Raw genomic sequence first — 20365 nt, 5'->3', positions numbered from 1 at the left:
GAATACCATTTATTAGATTGGTTTAGGGTGGCAGGGGTCCTCTACTTAATCTAGTCCAAGTCCATGGCATGCATCATACCCCTTTCTTTCCACTCCCCTTTTACGTCTCTTATTCCCCCTAGACCATTACGTAGCTTTTTCACTTTTTGATATCGTACAGGAAAAATGTCTGTGCGGGTTTTCTTCATTTTCTTGTTACCACTCTGCCAAGACTGTGAGACTGGGTATGTTTGTGTGGTTGGGACATAGGGCTTAAAGCGCATATTATCGACATCTGAGGTAGGTTCTTCAGTTGTGTACATATTTACATATGGCGATTCGAGAACATGAAAAATATGAGAGTCAAAATGATACTTGTTGGAAACATTATGAACATCATAACCCATAGCATCATATGTAAAAATAGGGGTTTTGACAGTTTGTTTTTTTGTGCAAAGTGGTATGATTGGCATTTACAGAGGCATTGTGGGCCCATATTACTTTGAACCCATTCCAAATGAGACTTGACCCTTCTTGTATTAAATGTACCCACCCCCCACCCCTCTTTTATATCCCCCAATATTAAAGTGAGGCTCCAATAGAGCCCCAGACAAAATAACATTACAGAGAAAATGATTGCTACGAAATACAGGCTGCAGTCATAATTATAAGCTGAGGGCCCACCTTTCTGCCATACTTCCACCTGAAGGGGCGATATATATGGCAATATATATGGGTTAAATACAATCAAATCAATCATAATGATCTTTTAACTCCACATCAAACCATTGTATTTTATGTATACATCTCTTAGAGCGCTTTAACAGTGAGAGAGGAGAACAGAGGTAAAGATGCAAAAAATATCAAACATAGATTGTTCTAGAGCCAGAGAGAGAGAGAGACTGACTATTTGGTCATCCTTTAAATACTCTTACTACTACTCAATACTCTTACATTTCTGCATTCAATTTTCTGTTTTTCGATTTCTTTACTCAACATGTTTGTAGCATCCTTTTTTATTCATGGTACTGCACTCTCTTGCTCTTGTGGATGTTCACCATGGGGTGCTGTGCTGTCGTGTCCTTTCCTTACATCTGTGAGATGTATCCAGTACTTTAAGCCCTTTACTTTTACAGCCGAGGGAATACAGCACACTACTTCGTAAGGGCAATTGAATCGTGGGGAGTTCCATCTCCACACAAACCTACGCACATACACACTTTCACCAGGCATTAACTGTACCGCAGGGCTGTCTGCTGCTGGAGTGTTTGTATCAGTTTCATTTTGTCGTGTGAATGGGAGCGCTATTTGTTTGGCTATACTTCGCTCAGCTTGCGTAAGTTCGGTGAAATACTCCTTAAACATGTCCCCTAGCACTGTGGCAGCTCTGTGGGTGTCTGATGCTCTTCTCACTGGAGATAGTGGTGTTTGAATACATCTTCCCATCACTATTATGTGTAAATCAAGTGGGACTGAGAAAAAGGCATTCTTCAAATCCACAACTGTGAAACACGTGGCGTTTTTTGGGACACTGCATACAATTGATGCAGGGTTTGGCACCAGGGGGAACTCTTTCCGTATGATGTCCTTAAGTGGGCGGAGAACTTGGATCATCCTCCAGGCCCTGCCCTTTACCTTTTTTATAGAATAAATCGCAGTGTTGCATGGTGAATTTGATGGTACAATTTTGCCCTGTTGTAGTAATGCATTTATTGTTTCCTTTATTCCTCCTTCTGCCTCTCTGGATAACGGGTATTGATTTTTTCTTGGTGGTACTGCACCTGGTTTCAGTTTTATTTTTATGGGTGTTACTCCCTGTAGGAGCCCTATGTCATGGGGGCCTGTTGTTCATAAATCTGGTGGTACTTGTTTCATATCTTCATCAAAAATCGAAGTTGGTACACTGACAATGGCCATGAGGGGGGTATTCATCTTTCTGTGTTGAATCATTAAGTCGCAGGGCACACACATTTCCATTATTATTTCCCCATCAACAGCTCTTCATCATTAACGTCTCGCAGCACTATGTTCGGGTCTATACACAACACTGTTCTCCACTCACATCCATGCGTGTCCAGTCCTATTGCCACAATATGTTTGGCTGATACTTGCACCCCTTGTAGGTCAATTGAGAGGATAGTGCCAGGCACAATTTCCGGGCTTACCACGGGGCGAAAAACAAAATCAGATGGCACTCTCCATTCTTTTCATTTTATTTCAGGCAAAACTCTAGCTAAAACCTGTATCCCATAAATTAACATGTCATCATCCGTGGGCACTCCTCTCACTGCAACTTCATTTGTCATTGTACTGATCATTAACATTTCTATTATTGGACATACCCCTGGGGTGGAGCACACCATGCCTCGTTCTGTAAAGGAGATGGTCATGTTAAGCTAGGTAAGGAAGACCCTCCCAAGCAAATTTATGGGCGCTTCTTTGTGATATAACAGGGGTGCCCACACCGTTTTTCCTCCCACCGTTATAACTAAATCTTTTGTGTAGGGAACCTTTAAAATTGCCCCAGAAAATCCCTGTGTTTCCAAATTTCGGGCCGAGAGAGGAAACCGGCCTTCCATGAGGCACGAGATTCCGCTCCTGAGTCCACCATAAAGATGAATGGCTTGTTTCCTATCTCCTCCCCCACCAGTGGTTCCTCTTCTAGACATAGGGTAGTCGATAGGACTGGACACACAAGCACTCTCTGTGGGCTGTCCTAATCTGGGTATGTGTTTGTTCCTGTGACTGCCCATTGGCAATGCATAAGGGCTGCTTGGGTGAGGGTGACCAAATTGTTGCTCATTCCCCTGTGGTGAGGCTCCTTAGTAATATGCCATTGGTCAGGCGTAACATTATCTTGAAAAAGGGCCCCTCCCCGGTTCCTTGACCTCCAAAGCCTCAACCCCCTTGTCCTCCAAATCCACTTTGTTGCCCCCTGTACCCACCTCTTCCTCTTGTAGGCCTTCCCTGCAACTGTGGAACCTCATATTGCTCCTCCCCAGCCCATTCTTCCTGCCTGTTTGCGGTCCAGCTTGCTGCCGTCCTGCTAGTGTATTTCCTGACCCCTCCTCCCCTTCTCCCTGTTTTTCCGTGGGCAGGGCTGCTGTAACCGCAGCAACCTTCACTAGTTTATTCTGTACAAGCTTGGCCTCGTCTGCCAACCTCCTCTGTGCAATTTCTTTTTCTCTTTCTTTGATCCTCCTACAATGGTGTACTATGATGCTCTGAATTTCAGGCCAGACTTTTGATTCTATCCCAGCAATTTTATCTCCCTGTGGAGGCCTCTTTTGATGATAAAGTAGAAAAGGGAGGTTGATTGGTCCCAAGCCATGCCCGTTTCTGATCTCCACAGGTCCTGCACCCGGAGAATGTACTTCGCAGCCTCTTCCTCCTTCCCCATGGTGCATTGTATCACCAATTGTAAATCTGGGGTATCAGGGAAGGTCCTCCACAGTGCATCCTATACCTGAGCCCATACATTGTTGAATGCCGACCCATTATGACGATCACAATTTGTTGTTACTCCTGGGAAACCCGCCTTCATCCACACTCCGTCTGCTTCGTCTCCCACAGCAGATACTAACAAGCTCTTTACGTCCCCTATAGCCAGCAGCACTCCTGCAGTGTTTTTTTTTAAATGCTTGTATTCATTTTCACGCCCCTCCAGAAAGTGGGGGTAATAACTTCGCCAAATTATTCTTGTCCATTTGTGCCCATGTATATAGTGAGGCCTTGAGGGGCATTTGCAATTTCGCTCTACTTCCTTTCATACTTGCTTTTACTCCCTTTGCTTTACTCAGTGACATGTTTCCCAACCTACTCCTCAACCTCCTCTGCCACCTTTGTCATACTGCCCATCCTCTGGCTCTTCTCGTAGTGGTAGTCATCTTCCTGCCGCTGCTGCTCCCTCCTCATACTCATCTAGATCGTTCCATGCCTCCTCTATTTCCCTGTCCGACTCTCCACTTCCTTGTTCCTCCCCTGCTTGGATGCCTTCTTGTTCTACCCGTACTATCTTTATGGGAGTATTGTGAAGTTGGAAGAAAAATTCTGCAGATTTCCACTCAGCCTCCAGTCTGCTAGATGCCATGCATTTCCCATACTTATACCAACAAATTATACATAGTGATCCTATAAATGCACATATGCATTGTGCAGTGAGAGAACTCCATAAATAAAAGGGGCAGTACAGATGGACAAGTGCTCATGGGAGCAAAGGAGGAAAGTGCGAAGGTGGGAGGTCACTGGTTAACTGCTGGGGCACAGGAGCCCATGGGTGGGGTACATCTTTAATGTAACGTTCCTTTAACAAAGTTTTTTTTGTCAATTGAAAAGGTTTTTATAAGTGAAAATGTTAACCCACTAGATATGTTATTAATGATTCCTCTTTTAACAAATATTAAACAACTATAAACCTGCTTTAACAAAAGTATATAAAGCATACTTATGTGTATCGTTATCAGCAGTGCATGCTGGGGATGCAAGTCATTGTTCAATTGCCTAGTGCTTGAGGCTTGACCATGACCTCAGCCCCACAAAAACACCCCTGTTATCCACTCAGTGTCCAGTATACCCACATAATGTAACCAATGGCCAGTGCTCATGGCTTGCATGGCCAGTGTCCACAATCCATGGGGCATGGGCTTTGACCATACCCCCACAGGCAAACGAAAGTAGAGATTTATTTTTGCCAATGGCCAGGCCCACTGCCCACAGTAGAAAAGTTAGCCCACTATTTTTTGTACTTACATTTCAACACTGGAAAACTAAAATACAAAACAGATTTGCAAAAGCATGCTTTCAGGTCCTTCCTGATGCTGTTTGTGCAGGATTGTTGTAATTCAGTACAGCACTTCATGCTGTATGTGCAAGCTAAATATGTGTTGCTTTTCAAACCTAGGGATTCAGCCATGCTGCTTGCCCCAATAATGAAATCAGAGTACATGATTAGCAAGTAATTGCAGCACGGTAAAATGGTTAGATCACTGTGCTTCATCTAGTACTTTAAACAGATTAACCTGCTGCTAGTGATATGGTTCTTTTGTGAAGGTGCCCTTACTTCTTCAAGTGTTAGGCTTTGAATAGGAGAGTGAACCTATTAACCTTAGCACTGGGTTATTCAATAAGTAACTATTGTTGTAATAAAGCAGCCTTGAACACCATTGTTGGTGCAATATTTATTGTTAGAAGTCAGCCGCCATGTGTTTTGACATTCTAGGGTCTTTCTTAATGCACGTGGATTGTGGGCCAGTCGTTGCTGCAACTTAATGGAAATGAGTCCAGCATGCAATCCCAATATCCTGTCCTGGTTTGGTCGCACATAAAGGTAGTTAATGATTTGATGGGGTGGGTTGGTGACCATGTGGGCGCCTGGTTCGGCGTCCGCTGTAATTATCTGTTGATTAGCATTGTCTCTGAGTGTATGCAGCAGTAGGCACGGTGATCAGTTGATGCAATCCTGTGTATCCCTACGAGCTGTAGTCACGGGCAGAATTTTAGCCACAGGCAAAAAGAAATTCCCATTCAAACCTATCCCGATTTTGAAAACCTTTACCACATAGCCATACCCACTTCAACCCCATTTCTAGTCCCTCGTGGTCATGGCCAGTAGCCAGATTGAATGAGTCAAGGCCTTTGGCCATGACTCAGACAATCTGGCCACTGCCGATGGCCACAGTCCATGACTTGTACAATCTGGCATCTGCCCATGGCCACAGGCTATACCTCATTCACCAAAAGTATATCACTATTTTTTCTAACTACATTATGACACTTTTCAAAAAATAAGACACAGACACATTTGCAAAACCATGCTTACAATAGTCTTATAACTTAGCTCCCACTTGACAAAATGCATTCAGGCTTTGCACAAACATTCAAGGTTGGGTCTTTCTAAAATCTTTTGTACACATTCGTCAAAAGGCAACTAAGTTATAAGCCATCTAAAAAATGTCAGCCCCCTCTTGCAAAAACATTCATATCTGGGTCGTAAATCTTTTTGAAAACTTGTGTGCTGATTCATGAAAAGGTACCACATTTATAAGCTTTTCAAATATTTTGGGACCTTCCCTCTAATTGTGTTCCCTCTTGGCAAAACCGCACCAAACTTAGTAGAACCATTCAAGTTCAGATCTGGAATATCACAAAGTTTCAAGCGGTTTCAGTGGCGCTAAATTTATAAGACATCCTAAAATTGCTTTTCACCAGCCCTGTAATGCAAAAATATGTATGGATACCCCAAGATGTTTGTGGACATTACAGGGCTGTTCCTGAACTGTTCACAAACTTTGAAGGTGGAAAAACAACCAATTCTTTGGCTTTTTATGCTCCCATCCCATCCCATCCTCTTCTCCCCTCACCTCCCCAGAGATTGTTTCATTAGTTTGACAAGTGCAATGTTGTGTTATTTAGTATGTTTTACTGCGATATCTATGGACAGAGGCGGCTTTTCGAATCCAACATGGCAACCCTTTAGAAATATCTGACGCAGCTCATGTTTTTCACCATCCAATTAGCAGGTGCGTCCGATGTCTGCGGACATTACGCCAGACCCCGATTGGTCCAGGGGGATGTCCATGGACTGAACCCATATATCATACTTTTTTTTTACCTACTTTTTGTCTGTTTTTTTTTATAAACTACTGGATGGATTTACACCACATTTACAAAAACACGCTTTTGGGACCAAGCCACCACTCGTGCAGCAAATTGGGTGAAAATCCATCAAGCATTTTGGGCTGTTTGGGCTGCATCCGTGAGCAGATTTTTTTTATATTGCAGGTATGAGGGAAAACACACATTTTGGGACCACCCATATAACCTTTCCTCCCCCTGGATAAAACCTCACCAAACTTTGCAATATCAATCTGACTGGGAAATATACTTTTATTGTAAAGTTTGGTGAATATTCATCAGGGGGGGAAAAGTCATAAGCCACCTAAAACGTGTTCTTCTATGGGTTGAGGAATTTAACCATAACTACGTGGTAGCTGCCATGTAGTTATGGTTAAGTTGCTCAACCCATATGAAGAACAATTTTTGGGTGGTTTACAACTTTGTCCCCCCCAGATGAATCATCACCAAACTCTGCAAACGTTTAAGACCCCCCTCGGAAAGATTCTGTGAAGTTTGGTGCTGTTTCGTCCAGGGAGGTGAGCAAAGTTATAGGTGGGTGTCCCAAAATGTGTGGAAATCCTCATAGATGCAATGGAAAAATAAATGTGGTCGTGCCTACAGCCCAAAACCGCCGGGTGAATTTTCACCAAATTTGTGCCAGGAACAGTGACTTGATCCTGTAAATGTGGCATAAACCCATCCAGTAGTTCAATAAAAAATGGCTAAAATGTAGTTTAAAATAGAAATTTGTGAGATCTGTGCCCACCTCACGGACTCACTACCTGATTTGGGTCCGTGGACGCATCTGGACCAATCAGAGAGCAGCGTGACTTTCATAGACATCATACATGCCAACTGATTGGACGGTTAAAATCGTGAAGTGTGTCACAACTTTTGAAATAGATGCCATGTTGGATTTTCAAACAGTGCCCCTAGTCTGCAGACATCGTGGCAAAAACATGTAAAAAAACACAATTTTGCACTTGCCAAACAAATGAAACTATCTCTGGGGAGTTGAGGGGTGCAGAGGATGGGATGGGATATTGTCAAAAAATTCCCAAAATGGGGTGTTTTTTCTTTTCTGATGTCCGCAAACTTGTCAGATGTTTGAGTACCTTCCTGTGATGTTCGTAAACATCTTAAATGTTCGGGACATCCATGCATATTTCTGCATTACACCATTATAACTTCAACACCACTCACTCAAACGTTATGGAATCTTACAAATATCGTTTTAGAGCAGAACATGAATAGTTATGCAAAGTTTGGTGCTGTTTTTGCAAAGAAGGGGGAATATTAAATATCAGAGGGGGGTCCCAAAATATTTGAAAGGGTTATACATTTGGTTCTGTTTGACAAATCTGTACAAAAGATTGCAAAATAATTTTAGACCAAATGTTGAATGTGTGTGCAAAGTTTGATGGGATTTTGTCAAGAGGAGGCAAAATTAGAGGGGGGTTCTCAACATTTTTAGATGGCTTATAAATGTGTTGCTGTTGAATCTGCACACACTTTTTCAGAAAGTTAATGCACCCAATTTTGAAAGTCTGAATGGATTTTGTCAAGTTAGGGCTATGCAATATCACTTTTTTTGTACATATATTTTGACGCATTGGCAAGTACCCAAAAGCAAGGTTTTGCAACTGTATCTGTGTTTTACTTTTTTTAAAGTGTCATAATGTAGGTACAAAAAATAGTGATATAACTTTGGTGACTGGGGTATAGCCTGCGGCCAGGGGCAGTTGCTATATTGTCCGGGTCATGGCCAAAGGATTTGTGATGTCATCTTTGATGTTCTGGGTGTTAGTCTTGGCAGTGTACGGTGGTGGTGCGAGTTATGATTGCTTATTTTACCATAACTGACAAATTTCAGTTTTTGTTTTTTTTACTTGTAACAATAGCAACCCTTCAACACATTATGGTTACGTTGCACTAATAAAACCTATGAAATTCAGTGAAAAAAACGTTGTTAAAGGGACGTTATGGTTCCAAGAAAAACCGAAAACCCCCTGAAATCCGCCAGTTATGGTAAGCTAAGCAACCATAACTTGCGCCACCACCGTGCACTGCTAAGACTAACACCCAGGACATCAAAGATGACATCACAAATGTCACTGATGACATCACTGATGACATCACAGTTCTGGTTCACAAGTGACACAAGTGTTTCGAGGCGCGACGAGCCAAGGGAGGGGAACAGAGGCAAGACAGACAATGATCTTACTATGCCAGGTGTCATTCAGCTCGTGCAAATGCATGGGAAGGGGGAAAGGGAAAAGTGTGTGGGGTAAGGGAGAGGGGAAAGTGCAGTACATAGGATAGTAGAATAAATAGGATAATAGATTGGCCAGATGGTGGCAAGGGCAGGTAGGAGCAGACATAAGTGCTGGTAGGGGGACTGTAGGGATACAGAACAACAGTCCCCAGGTGCAGGGGTAGCCAGGGAGGCAGTGCAGGTGTGCAATTGGTAGGGCCTGGGCCCGAGATCAGAAAGGGTGGCCAGGTCACCAGTGCAGTTTCAACCAGGAATTCAGCAGGGGAAAGGGGGAGAGAAAGCAGAAGCAAAGAGGAAAGTTTTGAAGTGCTTCCGGAACCGGAGATGGTTCTCCTCAAGTTTCAGGAAGGCAGGAAGGATGTTCCAGAGGGAGGCCCCTGCCGAAGAGAGAGATCTACCACAAACTTGTTGCTTGGAGAAGTGCCTGACCCTGAGAGAGTTGGAGGCGGATGAGAGAAGAGCTCGAGAAGGAAGATATTTGGGAAGAGAGAGTTGAAGGTATTGCGGCCTCAGGCCCCAGAAGGCTGTGTGGACAATGCAGAGGGTTTTGAACTTAATCCTCGCAGCCACTGGGAGCCAGTGCAGAGATTTCAGTCCTGGAGAGATATGATTCCTGGGCTTGAGGCCAAGGACAAGTCTTGAGAGTAGAGGCAGGCAGATTTAGATAGAGGCTGTTACAATAGTCCAGTCTAGAGAGAGCCAGGGCTCTGGAGATGGTGAGCTTCTTGGGGAAGGAGTGGAAAGGAAGAATACCTCTGAGGAGGTGTAGCTGTTAGTGTGACTTCTTAGAGATGTCAGAGATGGGAGGAGAGAAGGAGAGTGTGCAGTTGAAGATGACCCCGAGGTTTTTAGCCTTGCAGGTGGGAACAGGAGGAGGGCCAAGAAAGGCCGGCCAGAGAGCTGCTGGGAAGGAGGAAGTGGGTGTGCCAATGAGTAACATCTCAATCTTACTGGCATTAAGGCAGAGGTCATTGGTGGCACACTACTCCTGGATATCAGACAGTCAGAGATGAGGGAAGGAGAGGAGGAGGTCAAGGGTAGCCTGGAAATGAGCTGGGTATCATCCGCATAGCACTGAAAATTGGGGCAGAGAGCGGCAATGCGGTGGGCTAGGAGTGCCAGGTATTGGTTGAACAGCCAGGGAGAAAGGTTAGATCCCTGCGGGACACCACAGGTAGAGAAAAAGATATCCGAGAGGAAGAACCCAAGTTGGACCTGGGAGGGTCGGTCGCAGAGGAAAGAGGTCAGCCACACCAGAGCCTTACCAGTGATACCCAGGATATCATGGAGACAGTTGAGCAGGATGGCATGGTTGACAGTATCAAAGGCAGAAGAGAGATCACGCAAGATGAGGACACCTGGGGTGTTGGAGTCAAGGTTGGAGAGCAGGTCTTCACAGATGTTCAGGAAAGCAGTTTCTGTGCTTCTGGCAGCTCTGAAGCCAGCCTGACGGTCATGAAGATTACCAACAGATTCAGTGTGGGGATTAAGCTGGGAGATGGCCAGTTTCTCTAGGAGCTTGCCCAGGCAGGGAGTGATGGAGACTGGGCGATAGTTAGCCGGGCAGGAGGGGTCAGCAGATGGTTTCTTAAGAATGGGGTGCACAAGGGAGACCTTCAAGTGGGATGGGAAGACTCCAGTGGCGAAGGAGTGATTGCAGAAATCAGCCACGGCAGGAGCCAGGTAGTCAATGTGAACCTTGATAGTTTTGGAGGAACAGGGGTGAACCTGTTTCGACAAGACTTTCATAGATCGGACTTGTCTAGAAACCTCTTCAACAGAGAAAAGCGGAAAGGCAGAGAAGAAGGGAGGGGGAGTGGCTGCAAAAGGGTCAGAGGAAGAGCAGGGGATGGGGGAGGGAGGCGATAGGGGGACAGTGAGGACAGGATGTCCTAAGTTTTTGAAATGAAGTGAGAAGCCAGTGCTGTGCAAAAGGCCTGGGAAGGTACAGGAGAGCTAGAGACTGCGGCATGATTGGCTAGTTCCTTGCAGATTTTAAAGAGTTCAGCTGAGTTGTTAGATGCTGCAGAGATGCGGGCTTGGATGTGAGCTCTCTTCTTGTTGAGGACGGCAAGCCGGTATTGCCTTTGCTGCAGGTGGCAGGCCAGTTTGGCAGAGGATGAACATGAAGCACGCCATTTCCTCTCGGCCACCCTGCACTTGTGTTTTAGGGTGACAAGATCTGAGTCATACCAGGAGTTACACTTGGCTTTGTATATTAGTCGCCTATAATTTGCACACGTGTATTTGTACTATCCCACTTTCGGTCACTAGCGAGATGAACAGTGTGCCCGTCTTGCCACCTTACAAATAGAAACCCATAGTAAATACCTAATAGTAATGCTTTCATGTTAGACTACAGATGGTACCAAACCCAACTGTAAGCTAACTGGATTTACACATGGTAAACTATAACTTGGTAAAAAACCTTCACAACATTATGTATAATCTACCATGCACCAGGCACAACCAATAGACGTCACTACACTGCATATATACAAAAAGTATGGATGGGTCAAATATAATGATACCAACATTACTGTAAAACAGAGAATGAGAAGGTCTGCAACCTACCTCAATAAACCACACCCTACATCTTATTCTTTCCACCTGCTAAGGACAAAAAACAAAACTATTGTCTCATATTGCTCTAGAAACTAAACCAGAAAAGAAACCTTGACATTTGGAAGTATTTTCATTACTGCCTGAACCAAATATTCCAAATCTGCCAACAAAGTTGGGGCACTGACATACCCCAAATACAAAGCACCACAGTGCAAAACTACATGTGCAATATTGACCCAGCCCCTATCTCCACAATCTTGAACAATTCCCTGCACATTAAAACCAGGCACAGTTCTCCACACCACCTCCACTCCTTTAACATCAGAATTGTTTGCCACATTCCTACATTTAGCATACTATGCCAAACCATGCACAAACCTATCTCCAACCACCAACACCCTGATTTTCTCCACCTCTACCATCTTCACTACACACAACCTCTTTCAACACAAACCCCAACCTCAACATCTGGTTGGCTGAACCCTACAATCCCCTTTACATGCTGTATTGTCTGAGAAAACTCCGGATGTGGCACGCCCTGCCTGCGACACCCGCAATGTCCGATGAGCGTGTAACACTGGGGCAGCCCTTCTACCCTTTACACTTCACTTTCTGCACTATTTCCTCATTGGCTACTGTTAAACAGTCACACAATCATCCACCAATCACATCCAAGAACTCTATATCTAACTCTATCATCACACATCAGACCTTTAGATGTATTATTGACCACTCTCCGTACAATTCGGCTGTCACTGCAACAGACCTACAGCAACAACTACTATAAAACTGGCCAATATGTCTACTTGCATATTCATGCATATCCAGATGCATGAACAGAGACTACAGGTATGAATATGTTCTACACAGTACATGTACAGCTCATCTAAGAATGCATATAAACAATAGTAACTGCCACTTACCCTGTATAAACTGTAAAATGCCCTTACTGTCATGTATCCCCTCTGTTATGATGAAGTGTGAATTGCAAACCTGTCTCCTCCCCAAATTGCTGTTTACTCACACAGCTATCTAAAATGTTTTATTTCATATTAAAAGATGGCAGAAATAACAGTATAATTATAAAAAGACTGTCCAGTGTGTTATAAAATTACACGCAACCAGGATAAGTACATGAATCTTCATTCAAGCACACACAGACAATATATTTACAAAGGCTCCCACCTCAAACAACACCACTGCCTCTATATGAAATCCTACTCCTTTATTTCCCACACCTTCACAAATACATACATTGCATGCTTTTCTGTACAATCTCTGCCATTTACCCTGTAAAAATAGAAAACAATGCATATGATTATTTCTTCTACCTCTTAACATCCAATAACATAACATTAAAAAAACAAGTGTGCTCTATACATTTACTATTATACTCATTTGTAAAACATACTCAAATAACAGATTCTAAATAAAATATACAGGATGCACATAGGCAATGAAAGTGCATATCCATACTATGCTCAGTTGTAAGAAAACACTACTACTACAACACAAAAAAAACAATGTCTACATTAAAAAGTGCTATAAACACTCATATTCACTAACTTCTTTCTTTTACAATTGCAGTTAAGACCACTCTCCAGAAAAGCAGCAGCATCTGAAGTACGAACAACCACTTCAAAGAAACGTACTCTTTCCATGCAAAAAAGTAAGTACAATACTAACATAATGTTCTAACTGTTACTCAAACACACTTGCATTTTACTGTTGTAGAACAAAGACGTGTATTAACCCTTTCCCATTAGATGTATTATTAGCGCTTCCCCTTACCAGTTGCATACTTTATATTGTCATCTGAAGCCCAGTATAGTAACACACAAATACAAGAATAACCTTCCCAAGTTGATATAGCTTCCCATTACACAATCACATACCTCCACAATCATCCTTTCCATCATACTCGAACACTCACGCACAAAGCACGCCTACACGACACAACAGCCCAACCCACACTTGCTTTTTTTCTCCAACAAACCCCAAAGAATGCCTACCAAAAAGCAACTCCGTAGAAAGCAACACAGAAGTAGAGCAAATCAAAATAAAAGTGTCCAAAATAATCATCCATCTCTACTAGATTTTGTACAAAAACTTCAAACAAAACAGTTAATACAGTCATTACGCAAAACAAAACAAGCTTGCAGTACACAAACCTTCCCTCCTCTATCAAAATGTAAAACGAAACAAAAAATGATTAACAAGACTTCAGCTACCACTACTGCTAACGCTGCACCTATACATCTTGATATAGTAGCAACTTACCATCCAAAAAAAAATATTTGACAAAAAATGTTCCGCACAGAATCCTTCAAAACCTTATAAAACCAGGAGAGAAGTCATGGACAACCCTTAAAACCTACCGTAGAAAAGTAACCCTAAAAGCTCTCATAGACAGTGCAATCCTTCTCAAAAGGAACTTATTTATTGTATTTTTAAACAGAATGAAACCACTAACAAAACTAATTGCCAAATTACAAAAACATGTCTCAATAAACTGAATATCAACAAAAATATCTCCTTAAACATCTGTGGAGGTGAATGGAGTCACCTGTGCACAAATACACAGGACTTCAAGGACATTCATTAGCCTGCATTTCAGGACCTATTTCCAAAAGCACCTTCCATCATATCAAAATGATATTAACACATCCTTAAACTATATCAATCTGATCATGGTACGGTCAAACAACTACTCAAACAAATAGAGCATATCCAGAGAAAATATTTTGGAAGTGAAAGCCACTTACAAAATGCATTAGCTTTACAACAAACTACCAACTACTGTACAGATAGCAACCGTCTATTAAACACATACAATAAAGAAATACTAAAGTTTAAAAGTACCTCCGGTGAAGTACCAAACCATGTATGTGTGTTGCTGCAGGACTTTTTATAAAAGTAGCACAAAAACTGTAGACATAACGTACAAAATAGAAGACAATGAAGATTCCAAATGGTTCCAATTAGCTCTGTACCTTATATCAGAAAACAAATATGAAATTACTGACCCCTTAATACTTTGTAATTACTGCACTGCAAAACTTGACAACAACCAAACACCTTCAACTGCTATCACAAATAACTTGGAATTATTCCCACTACCAAAACCCCTGAAACAACTAAATGTATATGAGAGCATCATAATTCAAACAGTGCACCCACTTCAATCAATAATACGCCTCCAACAAAAACAGCAAATTACCTCCCTCTAAATTAATGAAAGGCATTTGTGGCAAAGTAGTTTATTTACCATTAGGTCTCAAAGAAAATGTACACACTCATACACCACAATACAAAATATTTACTTCCAAAGGTATCTTATAATGCAGTCCTATTACAAACTCTACAATCTTAACTGCATAGCCTAGCCAAAACTTCACATACAAACTGTACAAATGAAACAGTAAACAAACTTTTGCGTTCTGGGTATTTGATGGGTGTTTGATTGTATGGGTGTGTTATGCTGCAGAGGTTGTGGCCAGGGTCTAGACTCTTGGGTGCATGGCCTACGGCCTACAGCCTTTGGCCATGCACCCAAGACTCTAGGCCCTGGCCACAACCACCACAGCATAACACACCTATGCTACCAAACATTTTGACTGTGGTATATGGGCTGCTTATAGGAGATTTTAATTACTATCAATCCTCTACTAACAACCCAAAACCAACATCATACTAAAGTAAAATAGCTACTAGTGCATGTGGTATGTCCGTTGACAGCCATGAAAACTGCAGACATGGCAAACACATCAGTGGCACCTGCCACCTAAACAAATACAGTATTTCACCCATCTCTTACTCCCGACCCTCCCCAAGCACTTCTGCACACCACCACACTCCCCAAAATTGTATTTTGCCTCTGTTCGCCGATGCACTGTCGGCAGATCCAAGATGGCGGGTGCATCAAAACAATGTGACTCACCTCAGGCCTCACCCCAGCCAATCGGCGAACACGTTGCATGTCCACGGACATAACACAAGCTTATTAGCCAATCAATATCCTGTCCATGGAGCAAACGGGGAAGCGCATCCGCGGAGCGGACATAGATATCACACATTTTTTGGCCTTACGTTTTGGACATTTAAAAAAAAACTACTGGACAGCTGCCGCTCCTGCCGCAAATTTGGTGGAAATCCATCCAGCGGTTTGAGCTATAGGCGTGCACAAAGTTTTTTCCCATTATGTCTATGGGAAAAAAAAGAAATGTTGTGACCCCCCCATAACTTTGCCCCCCTGAAGCAAACCTCACCACGCAAAAAAATTCAGAGTGGGCCATATACTTTTTTTGCAAAGTATGCTGAGGATTTGTCCAGGGGGAGCGAAGTTATAACCCGTCAAAAAAGTGCTCTTCCTATGGGATGAGAAACTTAACCATAACTACACAGACACTACTGTGGGGTGTGTAATATATATATATATATATATATATATATATATATATATATATATATATATATATATATATATATATATATATATATATATATATATATATATATATATCATGGTGGCGATAGCCACCCTATAGTAAAGGTGCGTTAAGTCCCATAGGAACCTCGAAAAGTTCTACTAACCTTTTGATTGATGTGACGGATTAGGACGAAATGGAAGTTGGTTAGGGATGCATAGGTCCCTCCGAACTGCAGAGTTTCAGTAACATTAGTTAAATAATAAAAAAGTTAAAGATCCCCAAAAATGTTTTGCCAAAGTTGGGGCCTACTTCAGCTTAATTTAATTTTCCCATAATAAAACAAGGTCAATTTTTGCCGGCCTGCTCAGTCCAAACCACTGGATGCATTTGGACAATTTCCAAAACGATTTGGGTATGAAACATTTAAAAGAGGCCTTTTTATGGTTTGGAGGGTATTCTATGCAGTGGTTCTTTAAAATATTTGATGGAGAAGGCGGTGCCCTTCTCAAAAACATATAGCTATATCTTGAGTAAATTACCAAAACCAGATTTTTCTTAGAACTTAAACGCTGACATCTTTTTTTTTTGTGAAAGATAGCCGCAGCTATAGCTGAGGATATCTGAAAATGCAAAGCAGGGAAAAAGCCATTTGCAGGTCAACATATTAGCAAGTGTCATTAGTATACAGGTGGGGGCTGGCTAGAGGTCACCAAGTGAAATTTGGGAGGGGGTCTAGGGACTGTGTTTTCAACACAAAGCTTTTCTGTAACCTCAGCTACAACCTTCAATAGCCAACATCTCAAACCACACTGCGTCACAGAAACAGAGTGTGTTGTGGGGAGAAATGGCGAGGGCATGGGAGATGAAGAGGCCATCTCAGGAGTGGGGGGAGCAGGCACAGATTGATGGGAGCACTTCGTGAGGGCCGGGGGTGCAAGAAATAATGTTTCTTTTGGCTGTTTATCCGATATTCACGGTTTTAATAAACTTCAGATAACCACGGCTATCTGTAGTTCATATATAAAATGACTCAGATAGCAAAGGTTATCCATAATTCTGTACCCGCAGCTATAGGAAAAAGTTAAAAACCATAAACAGTTACTGGCACTTGGCTTGCCGCTATCACCGGGGTATTACAACCCCGGCAGCCGGAAAGTCAAGTGCCAGTAATATGTTGTTTCCAATTCCTACATAGAGTCCCATAGGACTCTATGGGAATGGGTACTATGGAAACACTGGCACCGGTAATAACGGGTGCCGGTGATTCTGTGAAACTCTGTGGGCGGGTGCCTATCTGTCCAGCATGTGAGACCTAATGGGCAGAAGGGGAACCCACGCAGCAGAGTTGTACTTTGCTGGTCTGGAAACAACAGTGCCGGTGAGCTTACTGGCACCGTTGTTTCCGTACTGGCAACGTTGTAATGAGGCCCATTTTGACTGCTACAGAGATGTCAGGGGGGAAAACTCATCTGGGTCTCCCATTCAGGCAGTAACCAGGCCTAACCCTACTTAGCTTCAAAGCAAGGTGGTGGCTGGTACCCTCAGGCCGTGTTGCCTAACAATGAGCACACATGAAATGACCACTTAGAGCAAAGTGGCTTGTGCCGACAGGCACCTTCTTCAGTTTGAAGCTAAGCAGCGGGTCGGTCAAGGTTAATGCATCTATGGGAGACAGTCCACAGGTCCGGATGCCGTGTGTTTTTTATTTTTAAAAATCTCAAACCACATTAAGAAAACACACACCAGCATTATAATTTTTTTTTAAATGTGCTAATGTCAGTCCTTGAAAGTAGTGCACTTACGAGACTGTACGTTTGCCTTTTTTTCTGATTTATAATTTGGTATTTATAGGTTCCCAGTCAAGATCAGGGGAATAATGCTACAATTTTACACTTTATGCCTCACATATTTTGATAATGATTTAAATATTTACAGGGCAATTCATAGAATTCAGCGCAGAAGTAGCGCACAAGCCTAGCGCAGAAAGGGAGCGTGCACCAGGTGCAGTGTAAATCAGCATTTTGGCGCATCGCGTTTTCTTTGATTTCCATTTGCAGCCGTGGTGCAGCGAACTTCCAGCACGCCAGTTACGCCCCCAAGAATGCACCTTGTGCCAGACAAAGCCATAGGAATCCCCAATACGGCGCAAAGGCCGTGCTAACCCTGGACCAGCATACAGTCCCCATACACTGTAATTGTGTGAAAAACTGCATGTACCCGGCTCGCAGCAGCCAAATCGCGTGAAAGGGGCTTTGCGAAACCCTGACAAATTTCGTTCCAGGCTCGTACCAGCAAAATCACATGAAAATCTAGTCATGCACCCCCTTGAATACGCGTACCCTGCTCGCACCAGTCAATCGCGCGAAAATCTACTTGTGCACCGCTGGAATACGCCCCATCTAAATTGAATGAAAAAGGCCTACCGTAATCCCTTGAATACGCGTAGCCCGCTCGCGCCAGGCACATCAAGTGAAAATCTCCTCGCGCACCCTCTTGAATATGCGTACTCCACTTGCGACAGACAAATGGCATGAAAAGGGCCTACCGTAACCCCACGAATACGTGTACCCTGTTTTAGGCAGAATTATATGCAGTACCCCTTTGGGAACACCACATACAATTAAGACTACAAGTGACAGTATAAATTCACCTTTGGTACAAGCTTGTACTACACAGTAAAGTGGTAGTGATGGCTGAGCAGCCAGACTAATCTCAAGAGCAAGTGAGCAGTATCAATAGTTACACAAAGGACAGCAATTACTATGATTCAAACAAACACTGACTCAAGGTTTCTGAGTAAAAGAATATACATTTATTTGCACATCAGTTGTATAACATCTCACTAAAGTAAAGCAGTTGAAAAATCATACTCTTAATACACCACACCATGCCCAATAGATTATGGACAAGTTGAGCTCAAAAATGAAGTATGAGCAAAATGGCACTCCAACAATTTAAAAAGGGAGGGAAAGACAAAGTTAGATACAAATTGAGCAGCACCAACAGGTAAGTAAGCAGGGCAATCTAGAAAGAGGAACTGCAGTGATGGAATCAAATCAAAAAGGCTTAGGGCCAAAGTCAATAGGACAAAAGTCTTGTGCTCAAGATCACACAGTTCAGGGTAGTTTGCGGTTAAGTCTTTGCCAAGAGTTCCGGATAAAGTTGGTCGGCAGAAAAGTTAGTTTAAAGAGTAGAACAGGACAAGCCCTCGGATTGGCGAACGGTTTCACAGCCCATCACCACGGCTGGACAAAACGAACAACCGGATTTGTTCAGTACCTTTAAATGGAGAAGAAGTTGTAGCTGAGGCACACGTTCCTGGCAGGTCCTGCAGGCTCATGGTTCCTAAAGCGACTGTCGGACTGACATGAAGTAGGAAGACTGGAGGCTCCTGCACTGCCCAGGGAAGAAACCAGCAGCAGAGCAAAGCAACAAATAAAAGGTGTGCTCCTTAAAACCCAAACAGGGTCCGACCTTCATGGCTATCCTGTTCACTGTAGCTCTACAGCAAATTTGACCAGAGGAAGGAGTCCTGTCTTGCCGTTTGGGTGAACTAGTTGGTCCCACAAGCTCAGGGGAAGAAGATTCCTGGTAGATCTCTGTCGTTGGTGTCTGAAGATTTGGACCTGCAGCAGGGCTTCACCGGGCGGTTCAGTCGTTGTAGGAGTCCTCTTCTGTCAGCTCCTCTTTTGGTCCAGTGGCGACTCTGCCTTTCCAATCCCAGCCACCTGCTTTTTATGCAGTTTTCTCCCATTCACACAGCCTGGATGTCAATCACACAGCAGGGTGGCTGTCCTGGCGGGACAGTCACCTAGCCAATAAAACAGGAGTGCCACCTGGGTTACCAAGGGAATCCATGGCAGGGGTCTAAAATCCCTCCCTCACATCCTGCCTACCCAGACTTTTAGGAGCCTAAGGAGGGCTTCTGTGGAGAAGCCCGCAAAAAGACAGTGAACAAAGGAACCAAACCTGGTTTGGTGCGCGAAGTAAAACACAAGAAAGACATTTCAAAAAGAAATGGTGAATAAACCCAACCATAACCGTATAAAAATGTATATGGTGCAGCGGGTTTAAGTTTGAGGCTACCAAGATAGCCTAAAATAATATCAAGGTTATTTAAGATAACCATGATAGGAAAAATAGGGTAGTTACCAATGCCACCAGCCAAGTCTTGATGAAAAGGGAGTAAAACAAGGCTCCAAGAGAAATAGACAAAAAGGGATAAGTGTTAACCCTTTCCAACACTCTATGTAAGATAGTTTGCACTGGGTCTGTGGATTTTAAAGAGACTAATAAAGTCAATGGCAACTTTACATGTTCTGAGAGACAGTAGTCAGTCCCAGAAAATGGAGTCTGAGGTGGGAAGTCTAAAAGACAACCCTGTGTCACTGCACTGAAGGTGATGTGTAACACACAGTAAAAAGATGATGCCTATGGAGTAGGTGAGGCTCCACAGTCTATGAACACAAAAATGTTAAACACACACAGCAAAAACACATGT

This window comes from Ambystoma mexicanum, chromosome 3q (genome assembly GCF_040938575.1).
Source record: "Ambystoma mexicanum isolate Mex_15411 chromosome 3q, UKY_AmexF1_1, whole genome shotgun sequence".
NCBI classification, from domain to species: Eukaryota; Metazoa; Chordata; class Amphibia; order Caudata; family Ambystomatidae; genus Ambystoma; species Ambystoma mexicanum.
The sequence above is the reverse complement of the archived record's forward strand: the minus strand, read 5'-3'. Positions refer to the sequence as shown.